Here is an 11,654-nt window from a genome sequence, read left to right on the forward strand (position 1 = left end):
ACTTGGAGGCTAAGTCTTGGTCTAGGGAGGGTTTTCCTTAAGGTAAAGTTTCATTAATCTAGACTTTTGTAAAGTTTTAAGCATAGAGTTTCATATAGCTAAATAACTATGTTGTTGGGGGAAGTTGGTTAGGGTTTTTGAAAGGTTTTGAATGAGTCAAAGCTAATAGGAAGGTCCAAACCTTAAGCAAGAATACCAAAAAGGTAAAAAGTTTACTTTTGATGATTTTGTTGTAGGGTTTTTAGTTTTAAGCATTATTTTGTATATTTAATGCTTAAAGTTTCTTGTTGGTGATGTAATAAAGCTATGGTAGTTGTTTAATAATTTTTATGATGCATGTGTATTGATTTTTGAAAATGGGAACCAAAACCCCTAAGGGTTTTGTAGGATACTCTAAAACAAAACATGTTGTGAGCTGTGACTTCCAAGGGATCAAGCAGCCACTGTATATTGGTTTTGTAAAATTAAATTATACTGTAATGTTGTTGAGATTGAGTACATAAAATTGAGCTTTTGAAACACTAAAAAATGTTTAGAAATGAGTAAGTTATGCTATTTCAAAGTTTAGGTAAAAAAACTATTTTTTCGTATTCTTATTTTTGGAACCAAGTTTGGACAGCCACTGTATTGGGCAAATGAACCCAGTTTTTTCTAAAATTTTGTGGACATATTGCTGGCATAACCTATTATTCCACTGTAAAATTTGGTAAGAAAATATTGAACGGTTTGAAAGTTATTAACTGTCAAAGTTTGGAAAAAATAAGGACTTGAAAATAAGGTCATTTTTACCTCATTGTTGGAAAATAATTTCACCAATAAAAAATGCTCATTTTAACTTAAGATTTTACAAAGACCTAAATGGCATAACAAAAATGGAATTGGGAAATTTTGGTAATAATTGGGTAAGTAAATTTCAAGTTATGAACTAACGAAGTATGTAGTTAAAAATGGGAAAAAAAGGTTTTTCACATTTAGTGTAAAAATGAAATTTTGGAAGTAAAAAGTAAAATTTTGCTTATTTCAATATATAAATTGGTAAGTCTTGAAATCATATTTTCACTAAAATTACCCCTTTGAGTTTAAATGAATTATTTTTATTAAAGAGTTTTTATTCTTTCTAAAAATAAGATATTTAATTTATTAATAGTTAATAAATTAAAAGATGGTTTAAAACCTTATATTTTGATAAAATAATTAAATGAATTATTTTTTTAGTAAGTAAAATTGATTAATTGATTTTGGAAAATTAATTAGTCAATATGAGAAATTTTTAACGGTTTTCCTAATTAAGACACATTAGGCAATTTTCTTAGAACGATTTTTAGAGATTAAAACCTTAAGAAAAATAAAAGGGAAAAAATTAAGAGTTTATTTTCTTTAAAAATAATTAAGGAATTTATTTGTATTTTCTGGATATAATACCGGCTAAAATCTTACATATTTTAACCGACTAGTCGAAAGTGCGGGTTAATAGCAATATCTTGAAAGAATAAGATTTTTAGCGGATTATGGGGAATTACCATTGTGATACCCGAGCCTAGGTATCGAGACCTTAGGATAGGTCTCCTCGAGACTTAGAGTTTAGTCTCGAATATTTTGTATGACTTTCCTTAATAGGTTTAAAACCAAATAAGGATTATAAATCCTTGCAAATGACTTTTATTAAAATGACCAAACTGCGCAAAATAATAATAATGAATTATGAGTGCCATAATTAATCTGAGTATACTGTATGGATAACTATAGTATTGGCTAAGCGTAACTCGAGTGAACGTTGGAGGGTGAAAACCTGCTGAGCGCTAAGGACTCCAAGTAAGTCAACTTATATTGTATGACTACAACATGAAATGATTATTGTCTTGTATGTTAGTATATGGATACATGCACATATATAGACTGTCATAGAAAGTTGCTTAGAGACGTTAGTCTAGTGAATGCTGATTTAGAAAATACGAACGGTAGATGTCCGTCATATCCTAGACGGTTGATCCCCGTCACACTGCTTGATTTTATTTATGTCCGGTTCATTACCGCGACGAGTGGCCATGAGATGAGGATAAGCTGGTTAAACCTAGGGGTGCCAAACTAAATGGGACCTAGGGGCCTCATGCTTACTTAATCATTGGACGGTTAGAATCCGAGCAAGTGCTCTGATAAGTTATTCCCGGATAGCAACCGTGAATATTGGCCATTCAGTGAGAGTGCCTAGAAATACTACGGGTTGCCAAGATTGAGTGAGGCTGAACACCCTAGGGGCAACTGCTCACCATCACCACTGATTAACATAGAAGTCTTCATAAAACCGTGTAAATTGGATTACACTCTTGGATAAGTAGCGATGCCCTAGGTAACACGATAGTTACCCTTGATGAGAATATTTATTGGCTAGATCTTAGTGTGGAGACTCGGTTCTCTTTTGCAGATTAGCAATTATGTTGGAGGGCGCGTTACGCCTGAATTGTTGGAAATTGTCGAGCGTTGGTCTCGAATTATATTGTGATATAATATATCTGCTTGCACTGGGATTTTCTGAGTGCAGGGATATAATTGTTGATAAGATATAGTTGTGATATAATATATCTGCTTGTTCTGGGATTTTTCTGATTGTAGGATTTTTTTATCTAGTTATGAATTAATTTATCATTGGTTATCAGGCATGACCATAAGTTTGTCAGGACGCTTTAGCGTTCTTGAAATTGATTATGTAGGGTCCGGAATCCTAATTCTCTACATGCTTTGTTTGAAAGTTGATCTTACTAAGCGTTTTCGCTTACCTAGTTGTTTCATGTTGTAGGTAAGAGCAAGGGCAAGGCAGAGCAGTGAGCGCTGGAGTCTTCCTTGCAAATGTACATGTGGACCGACCTTTTGGGAAGTCGTTTTATTTTTGAAAATGTTGTGTAATTTTCCTAAACTAGGCTCACTCTACTCTTTATAAAACATGTTTGTAACTAAATGTTAAGTATGGTCATACGACTTTTTAAAAAGTTTTTTTTTTCTATGGGTTTTTGAGACATTTTGTTAAATGAAAACATTTATATTTCCGCATTATCGAGTCTTGAAAATCTGGGTCATTACAAGAGGTGTCAACTCAAGCTCGTACCCCAAGCTTGATGTAGCTTCAGCTCGTGGTGTCCACACTGCTGACTCGATGCCTTAGTACTCAATGAACCTTTGGTTATCTCGAGCTAAAGAGATAGAGACTTGTAACAGCAGCTCCGGGTAGGTGGCTTCCACGTGGCTAATAGAATTATGCCCTATTCCAGCTCGCTAATAACCCGTGGATATTTAGGGCGTACACAGGATAATTGGTTACCCCTCCTAGTGCATGTTATTTAACCTAGCTCTAGGATTTTTTTTTAAGATCAATCAAGTAACTGGTTATATTACCCAGGATTTGAAAAAAAAAACGTACAATCTTAAAAAAAATATGTTTATAATAAATAAATAATAATTTTAAAAACAATTTATATTACAAAAAAAAAATTGCAAAACAATCAAAGAAAAATTTAATATAAAATTAGTAATATAAAAACAATATAAAAAAATGAATAACCTACAAAAATAATAATCAAATTACAAACATACCCTTCCAAATTTGATTAAGAGTAAAACTATGGCATAAACCAACTTTTATACACAAATATGATAAAATAAACCCATAAAAATAAAAATTCTTAAAAAAAAAAAATCATATATTAACTTTTTTTGAAAAAAAAAACCATATTTTTTACCCTCTATTGAAAATCTCATATAAAATATAATTTCCTCGAAATTTTTTTAGCTATCTTTCTTGAGCCCAAGTGATTTTTTATTTCAATTACTCATATAATAAGAAAAAAATAACTTTTTTTTACGTTATTTTTTTTCCATTTTTAAATTTATGGCATCATTTTTTTTAAAATTTCATGAGTTATTTTTCAAAATAATTTATTAAGAAACAATTGATATTTTACCAATTTTCCCAAACAAAATCATAGATTTCATTTAAAAAAAAGGTTGACGTCGCACACAAAAAAAAAATGGATTGTATTTTAATTTGATTTTCTTCAAAATGTAGTATTTAGTTTTATTTTTCCTTTTATATATTTGAAAAAATAAATTCAGATCTTTAATTAAACTTACAGAATTTGGTAAAAATTGCATCTTTCTTTTAAGTGATTTTATACTCTAGTCTACTTTTGATAATTTTGTGTAAAATAACATTTATCTCAAATTCGACAAATTGTCTAAATTTTTCGACCAGTCGTTTGAAGTTTTGGACCACCTATCTAAATTTTTAACTAGTTGTCTAAATTATAGAAGGTCATTTTGTAAAAAATTATTAAAACTAAATTGGAGTACAAAATAACTTATTTTGTCAAAAGACTCTTAATCTAAGTAGTTAATTATTTTTAAATTTAGATCAGTTGGTTACCACCCATGGTCGTCAGCAACAGTCAGGTAATGAGACGTGGAGATTAGAGCAAAGGCCAATTGTTTGGGAATGGCTAGCGATACCACTCAATATTTTCTTTTTCAGTTAAAAAAAAGATTTTTTTTTCTTAAAAATCAATATGTTGTATAATTATTCCATTTTAAAATTTATCAACTTTAATATGAATATAAATTTAATATTTTTATAAATAAATAAATAACAATTAAGAAATAAAATACTTATATGTTAATAAAGAATTCAATCATTTACAATATCATTGCAGTATAAGTTGAAATCGGTGTTAAATTTAGTATATTTACATTTTTCTTTCCCTGTTATAATATTGGTATTAGCAAATGCACTAGAATTTGGTATTTATTATTATTATTATTATTATTATTAGAGTTCTTTGGCAAAATAATATATTTTTTTAAGTCATTTTACACTCTAGCCTAATTTTAATAATTCTTTACAAAATAATCTCTTATAATTGAGACAAATAGTCAAAAAAATTTAAAAATTGAACAAAACATTCAAACAATCAGTTGAACATTTTAAATAGCTAGTCGAAAAATTTAAACAGGTCAAATTTTAGACAGAAGCCAATTCGCAAAAAGTTATAAAAAATATGCCTGAGTGCAAAATCACTTTAAAAAAAAGATTACATTTTCACAAATTTCTCTTATAACTATTGTTATTCACAAAATTATTCTTCCCTTAAAAACTTAAAAAGAAAAAGAAAAAAAAGGTGAAAAGTAATCATTTTTATTATTTTGTTTAGTAAATAAGAATATAATTTTTATATGTAAAGTGTAATTGTGGTTAAACTATTATTTAACGGTTATTATGGTGTATTAATATTTTGATTAATATTTGAATATTAAGATAAAAAAAAACTAATTTTATACAGTTATTGATATTTGTAAGAACATTAAATTTTGTAAAAATTATATTTATTTTATCAATATGATCGATTTTATAGCTGATTAATAGTAATATAATATTTATATTTATATTATTATCATTATATCAATTATTACAATTTCATTTTAAAAATATGATTTTTTTTATAAAATGATTATTCGAATATATACACTCACACATATTTTTATTCCTGTATTTTGTTATTATCAATATGTTTAAAATTATTTTAATATTGAAATAAGGTTATTTAATAACGAAAATTATTATTATTATTAAAACCAAGTCTCTATGAAACTCTTCCATTGTCAAAACCGAATTCTTTTCCCTGAATGAGAAATAGTAATAGTGAGATAGGTTATCTATTAGGTACGAGTTCAGAAAAGTTTGACTCTCATTCTTTCTCTAAGAAAAAATTTAAAAATCAAAATTGTTTCCAAATGTAAAAAAATAATAAGGGGCTTTTTGATACTATGCTAGAATGCAAATAACCGTGGTTACTTGAAAATTCACATATTTCACGCTACAGAGTAATTCAATAATTAACATCTATCACATCGATTCATTCAACAATTCACAAATTATTTCCATGTTCAGATCAGGATCACAAAATCAATAGAAGTGATTCATTTGTCAACAATATTTAATAAGTTTGTTTTTCGTTATCAAAGAAAATAGTGTGATACATATTATACAAGATAAAATCTGTGATATCAAGGCATTTCATAACTTTTCTCATATTTTTATGCATGGTCTTATATCACATAGTGATGTATCACATAACTGTACATGTCATGCATACATGCTGATGTTGAAATGTCAATGTTCATGTTTATGATTGATGTTTTATGGTATTCAATAAAGGCATTGTGTTACATTTCATATAACTCAAAACATCTTTAGTCATATAAACAAAGATATATAAACACCTCACAGCTGTCATTCCAGGAAGCAGCCATAGTGACGTGGGGCATTACAAATGGTATCAGAGCCTTTACCCAGCCAGAAATGTAACCGACAAAGACGTCGGACCCTTAAGGGTGGACGCAAAGTTCGATCTTACGACTCAACTATGGGGCGCTTCTTTTCATATTGTAATTCACATGTGAGGTGTTTATACATCCTTGTATTTTTGTATATGATAAGGATTACAAACCAAAAATGAATTTCGTTTTATGGGGTGAAAGTAAGTATTGTGTATAAAACCTTGTGCAGTGTGATATTGTCCTGCATATTAGTAATCGTAGTTTTCTTCTACAACTATCAAATTATTTATGACGAAATTATTTTAAATGGTGAAGGATTGTAACACCCAACATTGTTCATAGTACAGTTTTTATTATTATCAGAGTTTCAATACATAAAATGTACAAGTTTACAAATTTAAGAAATAGTAATTGAAAAATAGTGTTTAAAGCATGATTTTATGTTATTAACGAGATTAAATGGAGAGAGAAACTTAAGTAGTCAAGTATTGGACTCAAATGCCATATAATTTTAATTGAGAATTTTTTATGAAATTAAGAAAGTTTTGTTAAAGGGCTTATTTGAAAATAACTTTAATATTTTGGGTTCAAAGGTAATTAAAAAAAAGTTTCAGCCTTATTTTCCCATAGCTTCTCTCTCTCCTCAAAAAAATTATTTTCTTTTTTTCTCCTTCACTTCATCTCTCTCTCCTCTTTATGTGCTACTGTTGCCAACGACGAACGACCACTTTCCGACCACCATATATAGACACGCGTCTGACCAAAATGCACAAAATCATCCAAACTATCGACCACGCGGGAATCCAGAACTCACACGCCAATTAAGCACATCAACCGATCGATTTAAGTTAAGCCACCGAGCGACTTCAAAGTCGCGATCCGGCCACCTCGAATATTTGTTAGTTGCTTCGTCACCATCATCGTGTTCCTCGTGATGTGGGCTTCAAAACTCAATAAATTTTTCTCACATCTACTATAGTTGGGTGGCAGACCCACCACGAGCCACCATATACCGACAGTTAAAACTTAGTTTCGAGGTTCCAGAGTTCGTTTTGAGCTCCAGAAATCATCATTTAACTCATTTTGAAACCCTGATTATTGTAGTATAATCTTTTTGATCTATATATTGTGATTGATTAAAATAATTGCTATTTTGTGTACCAATAGTACATATTTATATATTTTTTATATACTGAATATTTTTCTGTAATTATACTGGCTGTTTGGGATTATATGTATTTCTGATACAACTTTTGATTTTAGAATTGTCAATTTTATAGCCGTTGTGTTGTCCAATTTTCTAAAAAATATTACATTAAAAAAATTATAAAAAGATATATTTAATTAATTTTCTATTAATATGAACAATTATTATGAACAATTATTTTTTATAATTTATTTTTATGTCTAATATTTTTTTTAAAATTGGACAACACAACGATTATAAAATGAGCAATCCCAAAATCAAAATATATATTAGAAATACATATAATCACATACAGCCAGTATAATTACGAAAAATATTAAGTATATCATGAATATATAAATATATACTATAAATACACATAATAATAATTACTCTAATTAATCACAATTAAATTACAATATATAGGTCAAAGAAATTATACCATAATGATCGGAGTTTCATGTAACGCCTCACTTCACTATGGCTACTTTCTGGAAAGACGAATGACCCTGCAAACCAACAGAAGTCTTTCCAGCGTGTTTTGTCCTTACCCGCACGCTTCCTAGAAAAATTTCCCAGGAGGTCACCCATTTTGAGACTACTCCAGATCAAGCAAGTTTAGCTTTGGAGTTCTTAAGTGATGGACTACCGAAAAGAATATACATCTTGTTGATATAGGTAATATTCATCAATCAATTTAAGTCATCTTCAACTTTGTAACCTCATACCTATGCAGTCTCAGAATCATCACACTTAACATTTCCAAAGCGATGTGGGATTGCACAACTTTTTACCCAATCTTTCCATCTGTGGATCACGGGATTCTGACTGTTACAATCACCCACATTTAGGGGTCCGACGTCCCCGTCGGCCACATTTCCGACTGAGTTTAGGCTTTGATACCATTTGTAACAACTCACGTCACTATGACTGCTTCTTGGAATGACAACTGGCCCTACAAACCAACACTAGTCTTCCCAGCATGCTCTGTTCTCACTCGCACGCTTCTTGGGAAAACTTCCCAAGAGGTCACCCATCATGAGATTACTCCAAGTCAAGCAAGCTTAACTTTCGAGTTCTCAAGTGATGGGATACTGAAAAGAAGATGTATCTTGTTGGTATAGGTAGTACTCATCAATCCATTTAAGTTATCTTCAACTATGTAGTCTCATACCAACAGTCTTAGAATCATCACAGTTGACCTTCCTCAAGCGGTGTGGGATTGCACAGCTCTTACCCGATCTTTCCCTCTACAGATCACGGGATATTGACTGTCACAATCACCCTCCTTTAAGGGTCCGACGTCCCTGTCGGCCACACTTCCGACTTGGTCAAGGCTATAATACCATTTGTAACGTCCCACATCACTATGACTACTTCCTGGAATAACGACTGACCCTGCAAACCAACACAAGTCTTTCCAACATACATTGTCTTCACTCGCACGCTTCCTGAGAAAACTTCCCAGGAGGTCACCTATCTTGAGATTACTTTAGGTTAAGCATGTTTAACTTTTGAGTTCTCAAGTGATGGACTATCGAAAAGATGCATCTTGTTGATATAGGTAGTACTCATCAATCCATTTAAACCATCTTCAACTGTGTAGTCCTATACCTACACAATCTCAATCATCACACTTAACCTTCCCCAGACAATGTGGGATTGCACAGCTTTATACCCGATCTACGGTGGATCATAGTGGCTCGTGGTGGGCCCGCTACAACTATAGTAGATGTGGGAACAATTTATTGGGTTTTGAAACCCACAACAAAAGAAACACGATAGTGGTGACAGATCAGCTAACAAATGCTCGAAGTGGGCGGATCGCAATTTTTAAGTCGCGTAGTGACCGAACTTAAATCAACCAGTTGATGTGCTTAACCGGCTAGTGAATCTAGATTCCCACGTAATTAATAGTTCGAAAGATTCTGCGCATTTTGGTAAAGCGTGTATCTATATATGACGACCGAAAATTAGTCGTTCATCGTCGACAACAATAATACACAAAGAAGAAAAAGAGAGAAAGAGTAAAAGGAGAGAAAGAAAAGAATTTTTTTGATGAGAGATAGATGCTACAAAAAAAAATAAGGCCGAAGCATTTTTTTTAATTCTCTTTGGACCCAAAATATTAAAATTATTTTCAAATAAACTCTTTAATAAAACTTTCTAAATTTCATAAAAATTCATAATTAAAATTATATGATATTTGAATTCAATACTTGACTACTTAAATTTTTCTCTCTTTAATCTCATTAATAACACAAATCATGTTTTTAACGTTATTTTTTTATTATTATTTCTTAAATTTGTAACTTTGATAATAATAAAAATTGTATTATTATGAAAAATAAAAAATGTTACGTGTGACAATCGAGTCCATATTTTGATGAGTTTAATGATTATCATTCACTTGTAAAATAATCCATAACCCTTTTAAATCAAATAATTAATCTCTTGTTATTTTTAATTTCTTTACTAGTTCTCACCTTCTTGAGGACAACTAAGATAATCATACACTGAAAGTTCATCTCCAATCTGGCGCGCTGCTGTTCGGCTACAAAACAGGCTTGCGATTTTCGCAGTTTTGACATTTGTTTTCGATAGAGCTGGCAATTTGTGTAAATGTGTCAGATTCGTGTCGATACGATTATAACACGACACGATTAAGGTAAACACAAACACAAACACGATTATTAAATTGGTCAACACGACACGAACACAATAACACGATTAACACGATTATGACATGATTAATCATAACTATATAAAAAAAAATCATAAAACATATACAAATTATTCGTGTTTTCGTGTCTGACACGATTATGACACGACACGATTATTAAACGGGTCAACGCAATTATGACACGATACGATCACGACACGATTATTAAACGTGTTGTGTTCGTGTTTACCTTAATCATACGACACGATTATTAAACGTGTTGTACTCGTATTTACCTTAATCGTATTTTATCATCGTGTTGTGATCTCAATTGCCACCCCTAATTTTTGATGACTACGACCCTATATGTGTTGGACTTTATCTCCACAAGCCTAAACCAATAACCTAACTCACATTAATAGAATAAACTAGCTCACAATAACAACAACAAAAAAACAGTAGAAGAAACATAATGCTCACCTTGCATACATACCGAGTCCACAGTTCCCTTCCAAGTATTCTTGTTCCAGCGGCACCGAACTAGCAGCCTCCTGACTAAGGAAAGATCTGACCATTTTCATGGCTGGTTCAACTACCTGTTCTGCCCATATATCATCTGATTTACCTGCAATTTAGAATGATAATTGAGACTCCAAACGATTATCCGGGTAATAAGATGTCGCTGGAAATCTTAACTCACAGAAACATAAAACAAAAATGAAATTTTCGTAGCTAAAGGTGGAAAATCCATACAGAATTGGATGTATGAACTTTGCCGTTACTATCGCCTAAGGATAGATTTCTTGATCTATGCATCATAGAATTAATACTAGATCAAAGAATTGCAATGTTAGGCTTTTCAATCTAACCAGAAAGAAAATTTGAAGATTATCCTGGAAAATTTTGAAGAAAAAAAGGCTAGCTGCTCTACTCTACCGTCTTCGGATCGAGATGAAGCTGTGTTTGTGAGCGATGACTCCACCTTTTATAGAAGTGCTTTCGGTAAACCCTAGGAAAACTCAGAAGCCCTAATTTAGAGAGTTTGACCCAACCCAAGAACCCCAACTAGCCCAGCCCATTGGATTTCTTTTCTTTTTTTAAGAGAAAATTTTTAGCTTTTTTTCTTAGGCTCAAGTTTTTTTTATTATTATTTTTAAATTTACGGCATCATTCTATAAAAATTTCACGAGTTATTTGTCAAAACAATTGATATTTTACCAAACAAAATCATACATTTCATTTAAAAAAAAGGTTGACATCGCACAAAAAAAAATGGTTTGTATTTTAATTTTGTTTTCTTCAAAATGTAGTATTTAGTTTTATTTTTCCTTTTATACATTTGTAAAAAGAGATTCAGAACTATAATTAAACTTACAGAAATAATTTTTCTTTTTTATAAGTGATTTTGTAATCTGACTTACTTTTGATAATTTTTTGTAAAATAACATCTGTCTAAAATTCGACCGGTTGTTTGTCTAAATTTTC

At 30.8% G+C, this 11,654-nt stretch overlaps 1 long non-coding RNA gene across 1 annotated transcript; it reads right to left on the minus strand.

Annotated features, from left to right (window-relative positions):
• Positions 1-6,164: 6,164 nt before the first annotated feature.
• LOC133789163 (uncharacterized) lies at positions 6,165-11,129 on the minus strand. Its single transcript, XR_009873504.1, has 3 exons — positions 10,923-11,129; positions 10,650-10,794; positions 6,165-10,113 (listed from the first exon to the last, which is right to left on the minus strand). It is a non-coding gene; the product is annotated as an uncharacterized LOC133789163 (long non-coding RNA).
• Between the last annotated feature and the right edge of the window lie 525 nt (positions 11,130-11,654).

The sequence above is a fragment of the Humulus lupulus genome, chromosome 7, assembly GCF_963169125.1.
Source record: "Humulus lupulus chromosome 7, drHumLupu1.1, whole genome shotgun sequence".
Taxonomy (NCBI): domain Eukaryota; kingdom Viridiplantae; phylum Streptophyta; class Magnoliopsida; order Rosales; family Cannabaceae; genus Humulus; species Humulus lupulus.